This window comes from Ambystoma mexicanum, chromosome 1q (genome assembly GCF_040938575.1).
Source record: "Ambystoma mexicanum isolate Mex_15411 chromosome 1q, UKY_AmexF1_1, whole genome shotgun sequence".
Lineage (NCBI taxonomy): Eukaryota > Metazoa > Chordata > Amphibia > Caudata > Ambystomatidae > Ambystoma > Ambystoma mexicanum.
The window spans coordinates 694134223-694151073 of record NC_090922.1 but is presented as its reverse complement, the minus strand read 5'-3'; the positions used below and the strand labels follow the sequence as shown (position 1 = coordinate 694151073).

General features: G+C 43.7%; 1 long non-coding RNA gene across 1 annotated transcript in view; it reads right to left on the bottom strand.

The window, feature by feature from the left end:
• Nucleotides 1–7024: 7024 nt before the first annotated feature.
• Nucleotides 7025–16851, bottom strand: part of LOC138535414 (uncharacterized) — a 62299-nt gene continuing 52472 nt past the window's right edge. Inside the window, exon 2 of the long non-coding RNA XR_011284885.1 lies at nt 7025–7321. This is a non-coding gene — a long non-coding RNA (uncharacterized lncRNA). The remainder of the gene's footprint in view (nt 7322–16851) is intronic.

Sequence of the window (16851 nt, the reverse complement as noted above, 5' to 3'; positions counted from 1 at the left end):
GAACAACCTCGGCGGCGTGGATCCCAGGGAGACAGCCCGGAAAGGGAAAAAGCCTTTCAAGGCACAAAAAACCCTGCAAGTCCTTGCTCGCTATTTCCGTGTTGAGCCGCTGGATGAAGACAGCAGTAAACTCAATTCCAGCACCGACAGAAGGAGGCAGGGATCCAGACAAGGACAGGAAGAGAGAACAGGCAAGTCCACGCGGAGGAAACCCTCGGACAGGGAAAGCGAGAAGCGAGTCAAAGGAGGGAAAAGGGAAAAAGATACAGCGAGGGGGAAGGCGTACCTGCGAAGGAAGCACCAACAGCGTCTGACCCGGGTCAACTAACTGCAAGGGTTGCAAGGCTCCGAGCTGCATCATTGCAGTGTAGAAATAGTGCGGCGGCCACCTCGGTAGAACACTAGACTGCTGGTACGTATCAGCGTGAAAATAATGGCACCAAACAGGAAGGCAGCCACCAACGTCTCCAGAAACTCCATCTATGCGATGTGACTGCCTGGCCTGGGTGTGGGAGTACATTCTGCCAGGTCTATCCGGGCACAGCCACCCGCAGTGTAGGTCGGGGTGGTCCCGCTCACCTTGAAAAACAGCTGGCCCCTGCTATGGATGCTGGGTAGGTGTCCCTACCTTCCGTGTTTGGTGCCTTCTAGGGGTGCTGTTGTGAGTTTATGCTGCCCTTCACTGTTCTAAGGCCTACGGGTGGCTGGGCTACAGACTACTGAACGTGGTGATATTTTCTGCAGGAAACTGGCATTACCAGAAGATCAGGTACTGAGCGCTGGCCGGTTCGTGCTCTAGTTGCCAGTGTTGTGGTTTCATAACTTCCAGTGAGGGAGAGAGGCCCTGCTGCGCTAATATGAGGCCCGGCAACAACAAAAGGACATGTTAGGCGTATGCATGGATCGGTGCGGGGACTGCTGGGAAGTTCTGGCGCCTGGCTCTTTATTACCTCCACGTCCCTAAATTGCACAGTGACGTGGCACATACATAGCACCCACCATGCAGCTGGTATGGAGTGGCTGCGTGGCCGAACTGGGGCACATGGTCTGCTTCGGCGCGGCCGGTAGGTATGGTAAGGGCTGACTGGGTAGGGCCAGGTCTTGCTTGGTCCGTGTTGCTGTAGGCCATGCAGCGGTTATGAAGGGGATGCATGACAGACACAGGGTCTGTGTAAGAAGTGTATTGCTATGTCCAGTGCTCCAGATAAGATTTTGAGGTGGAAGTATTTTACTCACTCTTTTTTAAACTTTGAGAGTAAATGTGATTTGAAGAGAATAAAAATGACTTTTCTTCTTCGCAAGAGAGTAAAATGTATGTGACATCCAGCGGACGGGCGCAAAAACTGTATGGAAATCATTTTTATCCAGCAGCTTTCTACATTGCCACAGAATACACCTGTCATTATTTCTGTAAGGTCTCGCCTTTTCATCTCTCCTGTATATATTTAAATGTAGAAATCACAAAAACTTAGCCAATTACATAGTAAAGCAAACATGAATTGTATTGTATTGTGTGTTTTGTGGTTCGATAGCAGAGTTGTCTTTTGAGGTTTAATGAAAGTCCTCATTTTCTGGAGCTATTACTACCTAATGGTATGCCAATGTTATGATACAATAGTGCAGAGAGGCAAGGACGACTCCATGCTAAATTCTATATCTAATCTAATGGTCAAATGGTTATTTATATAGCGCTTTTGGCAAAGCGCTGTACATAGAACATATTTATCACAATTATCACCAAAACAAAGTCAGTACTCCTTTATCGACCTCGAAAGGATGAAAAGCTATGTTGGCCTTGCCGAGATTCGAACCTGCAACCTACAGATTGCAGCAATGAGTGGTGATCCGGCTGAGCTGTCTTATTGGCGAACATCTTTCAGAGGTTGGTTAACTGAGTAGCGACTGAGGTATAATGATCACAGTACCTAGATGTATGACAAACCATTTATTAAGCGCTACATAAAGTTAACTACCTATCTGGATTTTCACAGGGACAGGTTTTGCTGAGTTTCTTTTTCAATTACCAATGTAACTTTAATTTGTTTATTTTTGAACAGCACTTGCACTTTCTGGAGAGTCAGGTTTTGTATGTTTTAATTGTAGTCTTGAAGATTTGAGAGGCTAGAACACCTGTAATTGGTGTAATGACAATCACCGACCCTTGAGCAAAGACTCTGCTGCCACTGACCATTTATAGTAATGTACCCCATTGACTGAAGGGTTGAATGGATGTAAACTAGACTGTGCATAGTCATCATTTTACACACTGTTTTTATAATTAGTTTGTAAATTAAATTACAAGTGTAAAAATTATGTGCCTCCACATGATTATGCGCACAGCACCAGAACTCTGAAAAATACAATTGTGCAATACTGGTTTGTTTTCACCGGGGAAAAAAAGCCTAATTTGTTACAAAATATTAATTGTCAATTGCAACTTGCTTTTCCATCTTATTAATTATACAATCCTAACATTCTAGGAAAATAAATATGCACAGTGCTTCTTTCTGCTGCATGAGCATCAACCCCAGAAGCTGAATGGAAAGAAACCATTCCTTTTAACACAGTGTGCCGTTTCTTTTTTTGAAATACAGTCCGTTTCGGAGGTGGCTTGCAATTACATCCATGTAGATAAAAATCAAAAGAAGCCTGGTTTCTGTCAAGTAACCTGACCTTTGCACTGCCCTCTGCTCTAAACATGTGTGTAAATGTACACAGGAAAATAATAAAGCTGTCGTATTTACAAGATTTTCATGCATAAAAAGGCCAGGTATGCACCTTATCTGGAGGCCTAGCTATGTCTAACCGTGAGGGTGCAATGGGCAGCAGCGAGGGTGTTTTTTTTAACCTTGGGGGATATTTCAGAAGGTGATGCTCTAGTGAGATGCATGTTTCAGAGCTTTGACCTTTCCGGCCTGTTAATTATTCAGGTACTCCCGCTAGGGATCTTTCTCTGGTGCTGACTTTTCTTCCCATTTTTATACACTGGAGGAGATCGATTGGAGACTATTGATACGCAAGACTGTGTTTCTGGTGGCAATTGCTTCTGCCCGTAGATTGGGGGGAGATTGGCGCTCTGCTGTGTAACAAGCCGTTTCTGAAAGTGTTCCCTGAGGTTCTGGTGCTGCGCTGTGATCCTGGGCTTCTACCAAAAGTGGCTTCAAAGTTTCACACCTCAGAGGGTATTGTGTTTCCAGCGTTCTATCTGAACCCATCTTCGCTGGAGGCTGAGAAATGGCATACCTTGGATGTACACAGAGGATTGCTAGCATGTACTCCACAGACTGCTGACATTCGGAAAGTGGACAATTTGTCTGTTGCTCATGGTGTCTTGGGGGTGGGAAGGAAAGCCTCAGATTTCCAGCAGTTGTTGGATTCGAACTCTCATTTGCATGTCATATGAGAAGGCAGGGATGCTGCCTCTAGGGATTCTTTTTTTGAATTTTTTTATTTTTATTCGAATTAGCTGAAATGAATCAACCTTTCAAAAATGTTACACATAAAATCTTACAAAGCAAACAAATAAAACCATTGATCATATTCATATTCGCCTGCCAATTAGTGTTAACATTTGAGCATACATATGACATTTCGAAGACGTAAGCCAAGTTTCTCATGGAAGGTTTACAATCACTTCCTTATAGGGTCTAGATTCAGGTTTGTCAAAAAATGGATAGTAGCATTTTGAATGGGCATATGTGCTGAAGAGAGAATCAACGACCAGCAATGAACAGGTTCCAACCCTCCCAAATATTTACAATGTCGGGCAAAATGAATCTCCCTAACGCTTCTCAATGCTACACATTCTGTATTCAAATGCACTAAAGTTTCACGCATCTCGCCTCCTGAGCAAAAACAACAATGAGTATCCAGGGGCAAGAGTAGCTTGCGCTTCGCCAGAACCTCCTTTGTGGGCCACAGTTCAAAACGCAAGCGCAGTATCCCAATACGGTATTTCACCGAGGGTGCTCTCACCAGATATGGAGGAAGGGTGTGTACTTTTTTTTGAGGAAATCTGCAAGAATCACCATCTCGATACTGAAGGCATAATTCCCTCGTCTTAATCCAGTCACTCTCATAGATTTTAGTTTTGGCTTTGTCGGATTGTTAAGTAGTGCATCAATTGAAACATCAGCTTCAGCTAAAAAATCGTAAACAATATTCGACCATTCAGTAACAAACGCATGTTTGGCAGAAAATACATAATTGGCCAAAGATTGGAGAGTAACAGTTTGAACTGTGGATTGAGGCACTTTCAAAACAATGAGCATAAACGCCAATGATAGAGCGCCCGAAGGGAAACCAGCCCCAGTTCATATCGCACTCAGGAACATAGCGGGCATTGGGGAAAATGTAATATTTGCTTCCAATATTTAGCCTCCCATTTGCCAAATTGGAAATTTGTATTAGTGGGTAGGGTTTCCAGTCCGTATAGAAGACTTGGTACTATTTTCATATTCCAAAAATGCCAAACTGGTTTGATTGGAAATTTACCATATTTAAACATGATTATTTTTGCTTCCGAAATGGCTGTGGCTAGTTCCGCTTCTACTCGCTCCATCTGAGACCTAGCATTAGTATGGCCCTCAAAAGACATCCCAAAATAGATGTATTCTGGCGCTACAGTCAGTCTGATCTTATTAATGCACCAAACGAAGGCGGATTTCTCTGATCTTTTTGGAGAGTACATCACTATTTGGGGTTTTTCAGTATTGATGCAGAGTTCATTTTCTGTGCTGTAAAGGTGAAAGGCAGAAAGCAGATTTTGAAGACCCATTTTTGTTTTTGATAGGACAAGATCATCCGCATACATTAATGTTATCGGGTGGTTATTTAGTTTAGGTGAGTCTGAGATCACTTTCTCAAAGACATGCCTTACATCGTGGATGAAATAATTAAATATCGCAGAAGCCAACAGACACCCTTGTTTTAGGCCTCGTGCTGTAGGAATGACACTCGATAATAGTCTGTCCAAGGTCAGTCTAACTTGTATCAAAGTGTCAGAGTGTAACGCTTGCATAAAATCAAAAAGGGTTGGGGGGCATTGATCTCTGTTAAATTTTGACAAGAGAATGACACGCGAGATTGAGTCAAACGCCGCATTGAGGTCTACAAATGCGAAAAAGACCGGCTGTTTTGTCATCTGGCATTGATGTTTAATGGTGTGCTAACAGAGCAGGTTAATGCTGGTGCCCATGCCCGCCACAAACCCAGTTTGCTGGGGATCTCTGAGATGATGTTTCAGAGTCCATGCGTTGAAATCTCTCATAATCAATTTTGTGAAGATTTTCCCAGGCGCATGTAATAAACCGATTGGGCAGTAATTACTGGGAAGGCTGCGGTCCCCCTTCTTAAAGATAGGGATGATAATGGACGTCTTCCATGATCGTGGCACCATTTTCGATGTTAAGACGTCTCAAAATATTTTGTCAAAAATCAGGGCCCATTCGACTGGATGTGTTTTAAACATTAAGTTGTTTAGGCCGTCCGGCCCTGCCGCTCCAGATGAGCTAGCCTTCATAAGCAGAATTTGAATGCCTTCAGGCGAGAAATCAACATGCCAAGACATCATTGATTGGGGGACATGTGGCATCATGGTATATTGCTCATCAGCATACAGATCAGAATAGAATTTGACCCATTGCTGTTCCTCTAGGGATTCAGGTGTGGTTGACCAAAGGCATGCCGACGTGCAGGGAATCACCCTGTGGGACATTTGTAGGGTGGCCACCTGAGCCAACCCTAACAAATGTATTGGACATTACTGGTTGAATTAGGCCAAAGAGTCCTGAGCATTTGGTACTGGTGTTCTGGGTGCTGGCGCACACTGAAGGAAGTGTAACTAGTAGCCCTTCAATAATGTTGTTGATGGAGTTTTGCAGCATACATGCGTTTTATGGTTTTTTTCATAGGCCCTACCTTCTTCAGCTTGGGAAATCCTTAAAAGTAAGTACTGGGACGAGGAAGAGGGACATGGAGGCAATGCCTACATTACTTAACAGTAATCATCCTCCCTGCCATGTTTCCCAGTTCCATGCGTGATGCCTCACGGCAGTCCTGGGTTTTGCTTCCAATTGCATGCTGGAACTTGTAGTTTTGTTTTTCACATGACAAGGGTGGTCCTACAAGTCCCAGCATGCAGTGCGAGAAAAAAAAACCAGGACTGGTTCAAATATTCTGTGAGGGAAACTTGCTAGCTATTAATCATCATTGCTCCTAGTCCTACCCTTCCTCGTCACAGTATGCACAACCCACCTCTCCAGTCCTCCTGGGGATGGTAGTGCCCATGATCCTCGGTTGGAAATGGTTAACTGATTAGTAAGGGGTGAAGGAGGTATCATACCTCCTGCAAGTGGTAGAATAATTACATTTGAAAAGTGAATGGAGGCGGGTGCCTCAAAAGTTAAGGACTGTGACGAGGAAGAGTAGGACTAGGATAATGATGATTACTTATCAATGTCAAAGAAAATACATAATTTCCCAAAATTCTTTCCATTGCTTATAATATATTGATTGTGTGGCCAGGTAAGTGCTTCTGGAATACACAACTGCACCAAATGAAACTGGATTGTGTGCGACAAGAAAACTTGCTTTTACATTTGAAAACTGTGGGGACTTCCTTTCGTGAGATCTCAAGAAGTAGATCTCGCGAGATCTTGGGCTCGGGAAGCGCAAAGGAGCGGCTTCACAGCAGAAGCTGGCAGGAGAGCGCAGTTTGAGGACTGCCCCTGCGCTCCTCCTGAAGTACGGACCCAGCAGGCTCCCAGGCATGTACATCCAGCAGACACACCAGAGCATAACGCCAAGGGTAAGGACAGCCTCTTGGGGGCTCTGGTGTGAATGGTGTGCCTCATCCCAAGGGACTCGTAAAGTTCTTTCCCCACAGAAATCTGTAAGGCGACAACCTGGTCACTAATCGAGAAATAAATCTCTTTCAATACAATAATTGAAATGTAAAGAATGAAATGTAAAGGAATTTTTGCAATTAAATCTCAATTGAAGGAAAGGAGAAGATACCAAAATGTCTGTTTTTTATAACACAATTATATTATGGATTCATTCACAATAACAAAGTAACAAGAATTACATCATTCAATAATCCCAGAAAAAATAATAATGGCAGATGTTAAGTAGATTCACAAATGATATTTACAAAAATAATGAATTCAGAATATCTACAAACAAAATTTCTGAATTAGTTGTCAGCCAAATAATTCTTCGGCGTATAGTCACACAATCACATGTTGAGGTCCACTACGCGTTTCGGCGTTACCCTGACCCCTTCTTCAGGTGTAAGTGTAGATTGCGTTTTCCTCACTACCTAAAAAAAAAAAAAAAAGTGTAAAAAATACCAAAATCACCAAAACTGTCTCTTCATCCAAATGAACACCAATGTATTGTAGAGTTACAGAACATGTAAATTTGACTAACCTTAGACATATCCAAGGTCTACATGCCGTTGTTGGGGGCTCCAAAATACCCTCCAATTTATGACAAAGAAAAGAGTCCTACGCTTTTTGTCCAAAAAATATTTATATTTGTGGGATAGGCAAAGTAGTCCTTTCCAACAAACACAGAGTGTGTTCAGCCCAATCTGAAAAATATGAGAACATATCATGCTGTAATCTAACAGTACACAAAGTGTAATTTCCCAAAGTGCCCGTATCTATAGTAAGTAAACGCTAAGATTCCTACCTTGTTTGTAGATTATTCAGCTACGCGATGCGGGAACAGGAAGGCGCCTGCAGATACAGCCTCCCGTCCCGCATCACGTATTTATTGACAATCGAATTTCGGAAAGAAATTACATGTCAGCTGATTAAAGAATCCCAAACTAGGAGCGCAATTGGTAAAATAAAACCATGGATCCTCAATATCTGTACTGCAAATATATAACTAATTTCGAAACAATACGGACACATGTTCACAAAGGAACAACGTCCGGTAACGTACATTGTGGTCACATGATCGCTCTCAAGGCGCCCAAAGATGACGTACGTGGCGACACTGTAAACAGCCATGCTGTGTATTGTAATAGGAGAAAAGTCAATATGGTTCAAGCTAACCTAAAAATTAACTCAAGTAGCCAGCCATGCTGTATTTGATGATTGAAATAAAGTAAACACGGTCTAAGATGACAATAATTATAACTAGCTCAAGGAATGACAACTGTCACGATGATTAATATCCAAGAAAAAATATTGTAATGTAAATGATTACTGTGAAATATTCTATTAAGCTGTGATATGGAAAAAATAAAAATAAATAAAATAAAACGTAAGATCTAATGTTTTGGCCGCATAAATGTGAAGTTACTCCAGTACCATGGGTGTTCACTAGGACAAAAGAGACAGCTTATTTCATTTAAATTCAATAGTACATTGTTGTAAACATGGCAACAAGTTGCATTCAATTATCAGAATAGTGCATTAATTATGTATATAACGGATCCTCAACTGGAATAAAAGAGCAGTATAAATTGATTATACTTTTTTTTTAAATTGTACATTGACCAATCAGAAGAAATCAAAGAGAAAAAAACAGAAACTGTCCACTTAATTATTGCTTCTAATATAACATGTCAAGTCAAAATCATTATTCATTCCCTTTGGCTCAAGGGATTCTAAACACTCAATCCATTCAACCTCCTTCTGTCTTAATAACTTTTGCATATCACCACATCTTTTGGGGCATTTTACTTGTTCCAAAATCAAGAATTTCATTTGAGCTACAGTATGTTTAAATGTTTTAAAGTGTTGTGCTACTGGCGAGTGGACTGAACACAATCGGATGTTAGATTTGTGTTCAGTACATCTTAATTGTGCCTTCCTTGTTGTTAAGCCCACATAGAACAGGCCACATGGACATTTGATACCATAAATCACAATATTTGTATCACATGTACTTGTGTGTTTAAGGAGATGTTTTTTTGCCTGTAGAAGGATGATTGATACTGGGGCTTGCAGGTAGCAGTGAGGCAGCTGCTGGGATAAGGACCAGCAGACTGAGTACAGTTATGCCCCTGCCCCTGCCCACTATACTCCCAAGTTAATCACGTTACCTTCAGTGTCCAATAAATACCACAGTTACCTGTTTTTTTTTCCTCGCACTGCATGCTTGGACTTGTAGGACAACCCTTGTCATGTGAAAAACAAAACTACAAGTTCCAGTATGAATTTGGAAGCAAAAACCAGGACTTGCGTGAGGCATTACGCATGGAACTGGGCAACATGGCAGGACGGATGATTACTATTAAGTAATGTCAGCATTACCTCCATGTCCTTCTTCCTCGTCCCAGTACTTACTTTTAAGGATTTCCCAAGCTGAAGAAGGTAGGGCCTATGAAAAAACCACAAAACACACGTATGCTGCAAAACTCCATCACCAACATTATTGAAGGGCTACTAGTAACACTTCCTTCCGTGTGTGCCAGCACCCAGAACACCAGTACCAAATGCCCAGGACTCTTTGGTACTGTTCAGCTTATCAAATTAGATCTGTCCGACAAAACATTTGTAGCAGACAATTGACGGGTTACTTTATAGTCCAATATTTTGCAGTTGTTGCACAATTACATCTCCAGGAACTGCAACATTACACAGACATTTGCAGATTTAAAGCTGTGTCTCAATTGTCCAGGTGAAGTAAGAGGCAGGTTCTGAGGAAGGAATGTAGGAGGAATGAAGAACACTAGCCATCCCTGCCAAAAGACTTAGGTTTTGCAGCTTTTGTAAACAGCCATTAATACATTTTGGAATAGTCAGTTTTCAGCCATCAGCTTTCACAATATAATTCTATTTGTTCACTGCATCTTTTTCCCACCAGTAGCTGCTTTTTCTCAATTATAGCTTTTCGTTATTTCATCAAATGTTTCCTGTGTCTTAATACTGTTTCTTGGCTACGGGTATGAAAAAGGCAAGTTGAAACTTCATAATGTGACTATCAATACAACGAACATTTTGCCTGAGCTGTACACTGGGGTCACTCCCAATAAGCGCGATCCTATCCGCCCCCTTGGAGTTTTGCTTATTCGTGCTCTCCTTGGCGCTTTCGCTCCCTCCCCATGCAGCTACCCACAACTCAGTGTAGCTGCACACATAAAAGTGTGTATGGGTACATACCCATGAGAGTGCGCTGTGACCACTATAATTTATAAATAGCGGCGAGCTGCGTCACCAATTCCACATGGTGTACGTATAAAGACCTTGAATGAATAGGACAGAAAACGGATTGGTATTTGCGAATCGCACTCTACCTTGGACATCCTAGATTGGTTCACCAGCCTGTGGACTAAACTTTCAGGATTGCATCCAAGGTAAAAATAAATAAAGAAAAAAAAAAGGAAAGGATAGTTTAGGAACTTTGATTTGGGGAACCAATCCAGGATGTCCAAGCACCACGAAATACTTTTAGCACAACGCGCCAGCCATTGACAGGTCTCTCAGGACTCAACCCTTATCATCAAGTACCATAACTTCCAATCCTGGTCACCATACCAAGCGTTCAATTTCAAGGCCTTGAAGCCGGCCAAGGTCGAAACATGTGTCGGCTGACTTTATGGGAATATATTCACCTACAGATGAATAACCCAATATTGTTTTACTTTCATTCTAAAAGACTGTATACCTAACTTTAAGGAGGTAGAGTGCGATTCACCAATATCAATCCATTCTCTGCCCTAGCTGCACACAAACTCTGACCTGGACTACGGTCCCCGAGGGCATTCAACCCATAGCACTTTGCCAATAACAAAAGAGAAGTCAGTAGACCATCTATACTTTAGCGAGTTACTCTAGAGGAAAGAGATGCTGTAAATGAGGTGGGCATTGTGCAGCATTCATCTGTATGTGTGAAGAAAGGGAACGACTCTGCATAGGGACGTCAGATGTACCCTCCTCCCCCAAACATCAAATAGATAAAGCAAAAAAAATAATAATACATTGCTTACCTAACTACAAAAGCATGACTGCCTTGAATCCTTTTCTTCACGTATTTACAATTAACTTTACCAGGAATTGCAAAGACTCGAATTCCCCATCCTTTCAAATGCAGAGATTTGTCGGAATCAAAAAGAGTGCCACGATTTGAGTTATTATTTAGTATGCGCCAAGTATTTGTGAACCAGGTCTGTACCCAAAACCATTCATTTATAGTGGGCTTGCTATGGATGTTCCTGCCTGATGTGTCCCGATTTATGAGTGATCGGTGCTTGGGTAACTTCCTCCAAGACTTCCACCCATTGTGGCTTTAACTAGTTGCATCTGTTCGCAAAATTAGAGGTGGGTGTTCGAGAGGCAATACGTTCTTAACTGCAGTGCTTGTCTCCTGTACCTAAAATGCTGCAGTCATTTTGTGTGTCCTTTAAAAGACAAGCACCTGTTTCAGTTTCTTAAACATACGTATCAACCATGGAGAGCCCCAGCTTGCAGACAGCAACATGTATAGGAAAGAGGAGGGTATGCAGGGACAGAACCCATGACCAAAGTGATCTTTACTGGGGGAACAAAAAGTCAATATTACACCTTAGCAGGAAGGCCTTTGCTAATATGAGCCAGGCACCATCTTCCAGAAGAGTGAGATGTCTCCTCCCACCCAAACCCCCGCCCCCTGGGGGGGGGGGGGGGGGAGAAATTATTTTACTCAATGGGGGGGGGAGGGTCAGCATAAAAAGGCTTGAAGACCACTACCTTAAGGGAATAAAGTGACCTCCCGCTTTCAAATAGCAAAGCAATTAACAGCACTTTTCCACTGCCAGGTCAGAAAACTCCCGCTACCGCGCCAGTCCTCTGATACACAAGGCTGCTTAAAAATCCAGACAAGCATGAAAATAGCTCAACATCTAATGAGAATGAACTGGTCCCATCATTAGAGAAGAAAAAACAAAAAGCATTCACCCCAGATCATCATAAACAATGATCAAAAAAGACATTTTCAAAATTAATGACAGGGATCACTATCCCTAGCAAGCATTCAATACAGTTTACAGGCAAACTATCTTCAATTAACTACTGAGGTCAACTGGTTGGAAAAAAAAACAAACGGCATTGAAGGAGCAATAAAATCCCTCTGGGAACCTCATCACCCTATATAGAGAATGTGGCACGTGTAACTAGAACATGCAGTAATCCAGAGTCCCTGAAACTTACATTTGTATATATTAAATCATGTAGCGATTTCCCCAAAGCTTTGAACAAACTAAACATAGATGGAGTAGAGCATGAGTCATGAGGTGGGTGGGGAGGGGCGGGGAATTCGAACATGGTCCCCTGCACATAAAGGCTAGCACAACTAGCCCTACTGTGAACCAAAAAGGCAATGGAAAACGGGGGGTAAACAAGCCATCTGTGTGTTCTTTAAAATAAATGGCGTAAAAAGCTCTGCCTCACGGGTATAGCATTCGTAACTTCCAGCAGTGAAAAAATATTCAAAAGCTGTCATGACCACAGACCTTAGTCCTGTAGGCCCGATTTCCTGTCCCCGCCTTTTTGCCTTAAAGCATCCTTCAGGGTACTATGGTTGGCCCAAGTTATCAGTAAGAGCAAGGTGGGCTAAAGCATGGAGGGCTTGGCAGCGTGTTAGAAACCACTGAAAGGAATCAGCAGTATGGGCATTAATGGGTTAAGAATGACATTGGGTACATCCTGGGGTTCTGTGTTCTTTCCCCCAAGATGGAGGTACTTCCTTTCTGGCATCTTGAGTGCAGGCCAGTCTTTTGGGCGTGTCTGCTGGCCTACTAGATAAGGCCACGCCCAAACCAAATGTTCGCTTCGCATCTTTCTGCCGAAAGCAGCATGACACTCCCGGCATCGTCCTGCAGAAGAAACACATGTTACATGCAGCTCGTGCGCGGCTCCCACTCCCAGCATCTGCTTACCTGCTAATCTCCGTTGTGGTTTCAGCTGCAGCTTCAGAACTCTTCCGGCTCAGTGAACCTCGCTCATTCAGTCAGCTGGCTGAAGCCGTGTCTCTGCATCATTCTCCTGTCAGAAGGCACATCTCCACAGCGAATCCTGGCCGCAGAAGCACTTTCTTGCCACATTGTACTAACATTAAGCAAGTGCACGGAGTTGCACATAAAAGACATTAGCATTCCAACGCTTACCATCAAGTTAATTCTATCAGGACCTTGTTTGTGGAAAACACAGAACCAGGCATAGGAATCTACAAAAGACTCTTTTTGAACATTGCATCCGATTGCCTCGGAACAAAGACATTAAAGAACTTACACACCACAGCTGGACTCGGCGAAAACAGCTAGTGAAGTAACTGGCTGCATTAAAGGGCGCCCCTGCTGAGACATAGCAGGATGGAGAACTTACTGAATGAGTAAAACAGGTGAGAGAGGGTCCTGGAGGTCGGGTGTTGGGTGGTACTGGGTGGTGGTTCTTATCTATGCAGGTTTTACTCCCTGGTTCTGTCCCTCTAGCCCCGCCAGAGCGGTTTTTAGGTGACCCCAAAAAGTTTGCTACCTTTGTTAATCAATGTCGTTTGCATTTTTTATTTAAACCAGGGTTATTTCCGAATGACCAAGCTAAGGTAGCTTTTGTCTTGTCTTATTTGGGGGGGAAGTGCGGGCGATTGGTCCGTTCCTTTAGTGAATCGGGATGATCCTATGCTACAGGACATTGCAGGGTTTCAGAGGGAGCTGGAAAAGCTTTTTGCTCGCCACACTAAGGGTCATGCTCTGGACAATGAACTATTGACACTTCGGCAAGGCAGTCAAGACCTGCTCTCGTATATAGCTACGTTCAACCGATTAGTTGCTGAGACCAATTGGCCTGAGGAAAAGAAGACTACCTTATTCTATCGAGGTCTGAGGGGAAGAGTTAAAAGATGTTCTAGCCCAGGTGGTGAATCCACCTGATGGTTGTGCGGAGTTTATAGACCTTGCAGTACAACTAGACCATAGGCTACAGGATAGACGCGCCGATAGGGCTCGGGCTGAGGGGAGAACAACAACCTACCTACGACCCAAAGAGAATCTTTCCCGCCCTCCGGAGAACCAACCTGAGCCCATGCAACTTGGAGGAATTAGGGGGCCTCTTACCAGAACAGAGAGGGAAAGGAGAAGGCAACAGCAACTCTGTTTGTATTGCAGGAAGGCAGGCCATTTTTTTACGCGAATGTCCAGTAAAACCGCCCCGGAAAACCGTAGGTGCCTTGGAAAGAGAAGAGAATAGCCCTGACTCGGAAAACTCCAGTGCTCGACAAGTGTAGGGGTCCGTTCGCCAAGCCAAGAGAAGGAAAAGCAGACCTCTCATTTCGGCCTGCCGGTGGTTTTAATCAACCAGCACAAGCCGTCTAAAATGCATTCCCTAGAGGCCTTCATAGACAGTGGAGCTATAGGTAATTATATAGATCAGAACCTGGCAGCTCGGATTGGCCTACCTATATGTCCAAAAGCCTCAACGGAAAGTATTACTACTGTCGATGGTTCGCCACTGTCCTCCGGATTAGTGACCCACACCACCGATGTGGTAGTGCTCCTTTGCCAGAACAGCCATAGAGAAGGCATCACCTTCGATTTAATAAGTGCTCCGCAGTTTCAGATGATTCTGGGGATTCCTTGGTTGGAGACTCACAATCCGCGCATAGACTGGCAAGCCAGGGAACTGTCCTTTTCCAACGATTGCATACAGTCCTGCTATGCGGACAAGCCACAGTCACCAGTAGAAGTAGTTCACGCCATCCCGAGGGGCCAACTAACATTGGGACTAATAGGGGTATTGCCCCCTGTTTATGCTAGCTTTCAGGATGTGTTAAAAAAAGAAATTGCAGAAACTTTACCCCCGCACAGGATATATGACTGCCAGATTGACCTTATTCCAGACGCGCAAGTGCCTTGCAGTCGTATTTATGCGCTCACGGAGCAGGAAAACCAGCACCTAAAGAAGTACTTGGATCAGTACCTGGCAAATGGATTTATTCAGCCATCTAAGTCTCCAGTCGCCTCGCCCCTCTTCTTCATTCTGAAAAAAGAAGGAGACCATAGGGCTTGCATCGATTATAGGTCACTGAATCAAGTAACTGTTAAGAACAGGTATCCCTTGCCCCTGATCCCAGAATTATTGGATCAAGTGAAAAGTGCCCAAATATACACCAAGTTGGACCTCAGAAGGGCTTATCACCTGGTACAAGTAAAAAGCGGCGACAAATGGATAACGGCTTTCAGGACAAAGTATGGACTTTATGAGTACCAGGTGATGCCTTTCGGGCTCTGTAACGCCCCAGTGGCCTTTCAAAGTTTTATGAACGATGTGTTGAGGGATTTGTTGGACATCTGTGTGATCGTTTACATTGACGACATCCTGGTCTATTCTACCACCGAAAAGGAGCATATTGAATATGTGCAAGCAGTACTAGAGAGGTTGCGCAAACATCGATTATACGCCAAGCTAGAGAAGTGCTCCTTCCATGTCAGCGAAGTCGAGTTTTTAGGATTTGTTCTCACCCCTCAGGGCATTCGGATGGATAATCGCAAGGTGGATGCGATACTCTGCTGGCCTTCACCAACCTCTGTAAAAACAGTGTATGGTTTCTTACGTTTTGCGAACTTTTATCGCAGTTTCATCCCTGGTTTCTCTTTAATAGTGCATCCCATTACGACCCTGTTATGGAAAAATCAGCGTTTTGTCTGGACCAACGAAGCCGAGAAAACCTTTCAGGACCCCAAGCAGTTATTCACGTCGGCACCAGTTTTGCAGCATCCCGGGCCCGACCTTCCATATATAGTGGAAACCGACGCTTCCAATCTTGCCATGGGAGCAGTTCTCTCACAAAGAAATCCCGAAACTGGGCATTTGCATCCTGTGGCCTTCTGGTCCAAGAAACTGTCTCCAGCGGAAAGAAATTAGGCCATCTCGGACAAGGAGCTCTTGGCAATAAAAGCCGCCTTTAAGGAATGGAGACACTACCTTCTAGGGGCCAGACACACAGTTACAGTAATCACCGACTATCGTAATTTACAGTACCTGCGTTCAGCCAAGGCCCAGTCATCCCATCAGCTGAGGTGGGCTCTGTTTTTTGAAGAATATGATTACGTAATTACCTTTAGACCAGGAATCAGGAATGGAAAGGCGGATGCGCGGTCACGTCTGGGGGAAGGAGATAATGCATACACCGTACCAGAGCCCGTCTCCATTATACCCACTGAGAAGATTTTGGGCCTGGTGGCCACATCCCAAGATTTACAGGAATGGGCTTCGACCAGTGCCAGCCATACAATCTAGGATGGTTTACCGTTTTACATGGGTCACCTATATTTACCACAGAAAGACCAACAAGAACTAATCATTGCTAACTACCATGACACTATTTTGGAAGGGCATCCAGGATTAACAAAGACATTGGCCAAGATCAAACAAGGCTATTGGTGGCCGACTTGGCGAAAGGATCTTATCCAGTATGTAACCACCTGTGGAACCTGTGCCCAAAACAAGAATTCTAAACAAAAACCTGCAGGACTTCTGCGCCCTTTAGCAGTACCCCCAGGTCCCTGGCACACGCTGAGTCTGGATTTTATTACGGACTTACCTCCCTGTGGCAGATACAATACCATTTTAGTGGTGATCGACACATTCTCCAAGATGGCGCATTTCATCGCCCTGAAGGGATTACCTACGGCAACTACTTTAGCGAAGGTGTTCCTGGAGCAAATTGTGAGATTACATGGACTACCGTCAGTATTGGTATCAGACCGGGGAAGTCAATTCATTTCCAAGTTTTGGAGGGAATGCTGCTCCGCATTACAAATAGATGTGAGATTATCCACTAGTCACCATCCCCAGACAGACGGCCAGACTGAACGCACCAACCAAACACTTGAACAATACATAAAGTGTTTGCTCCACC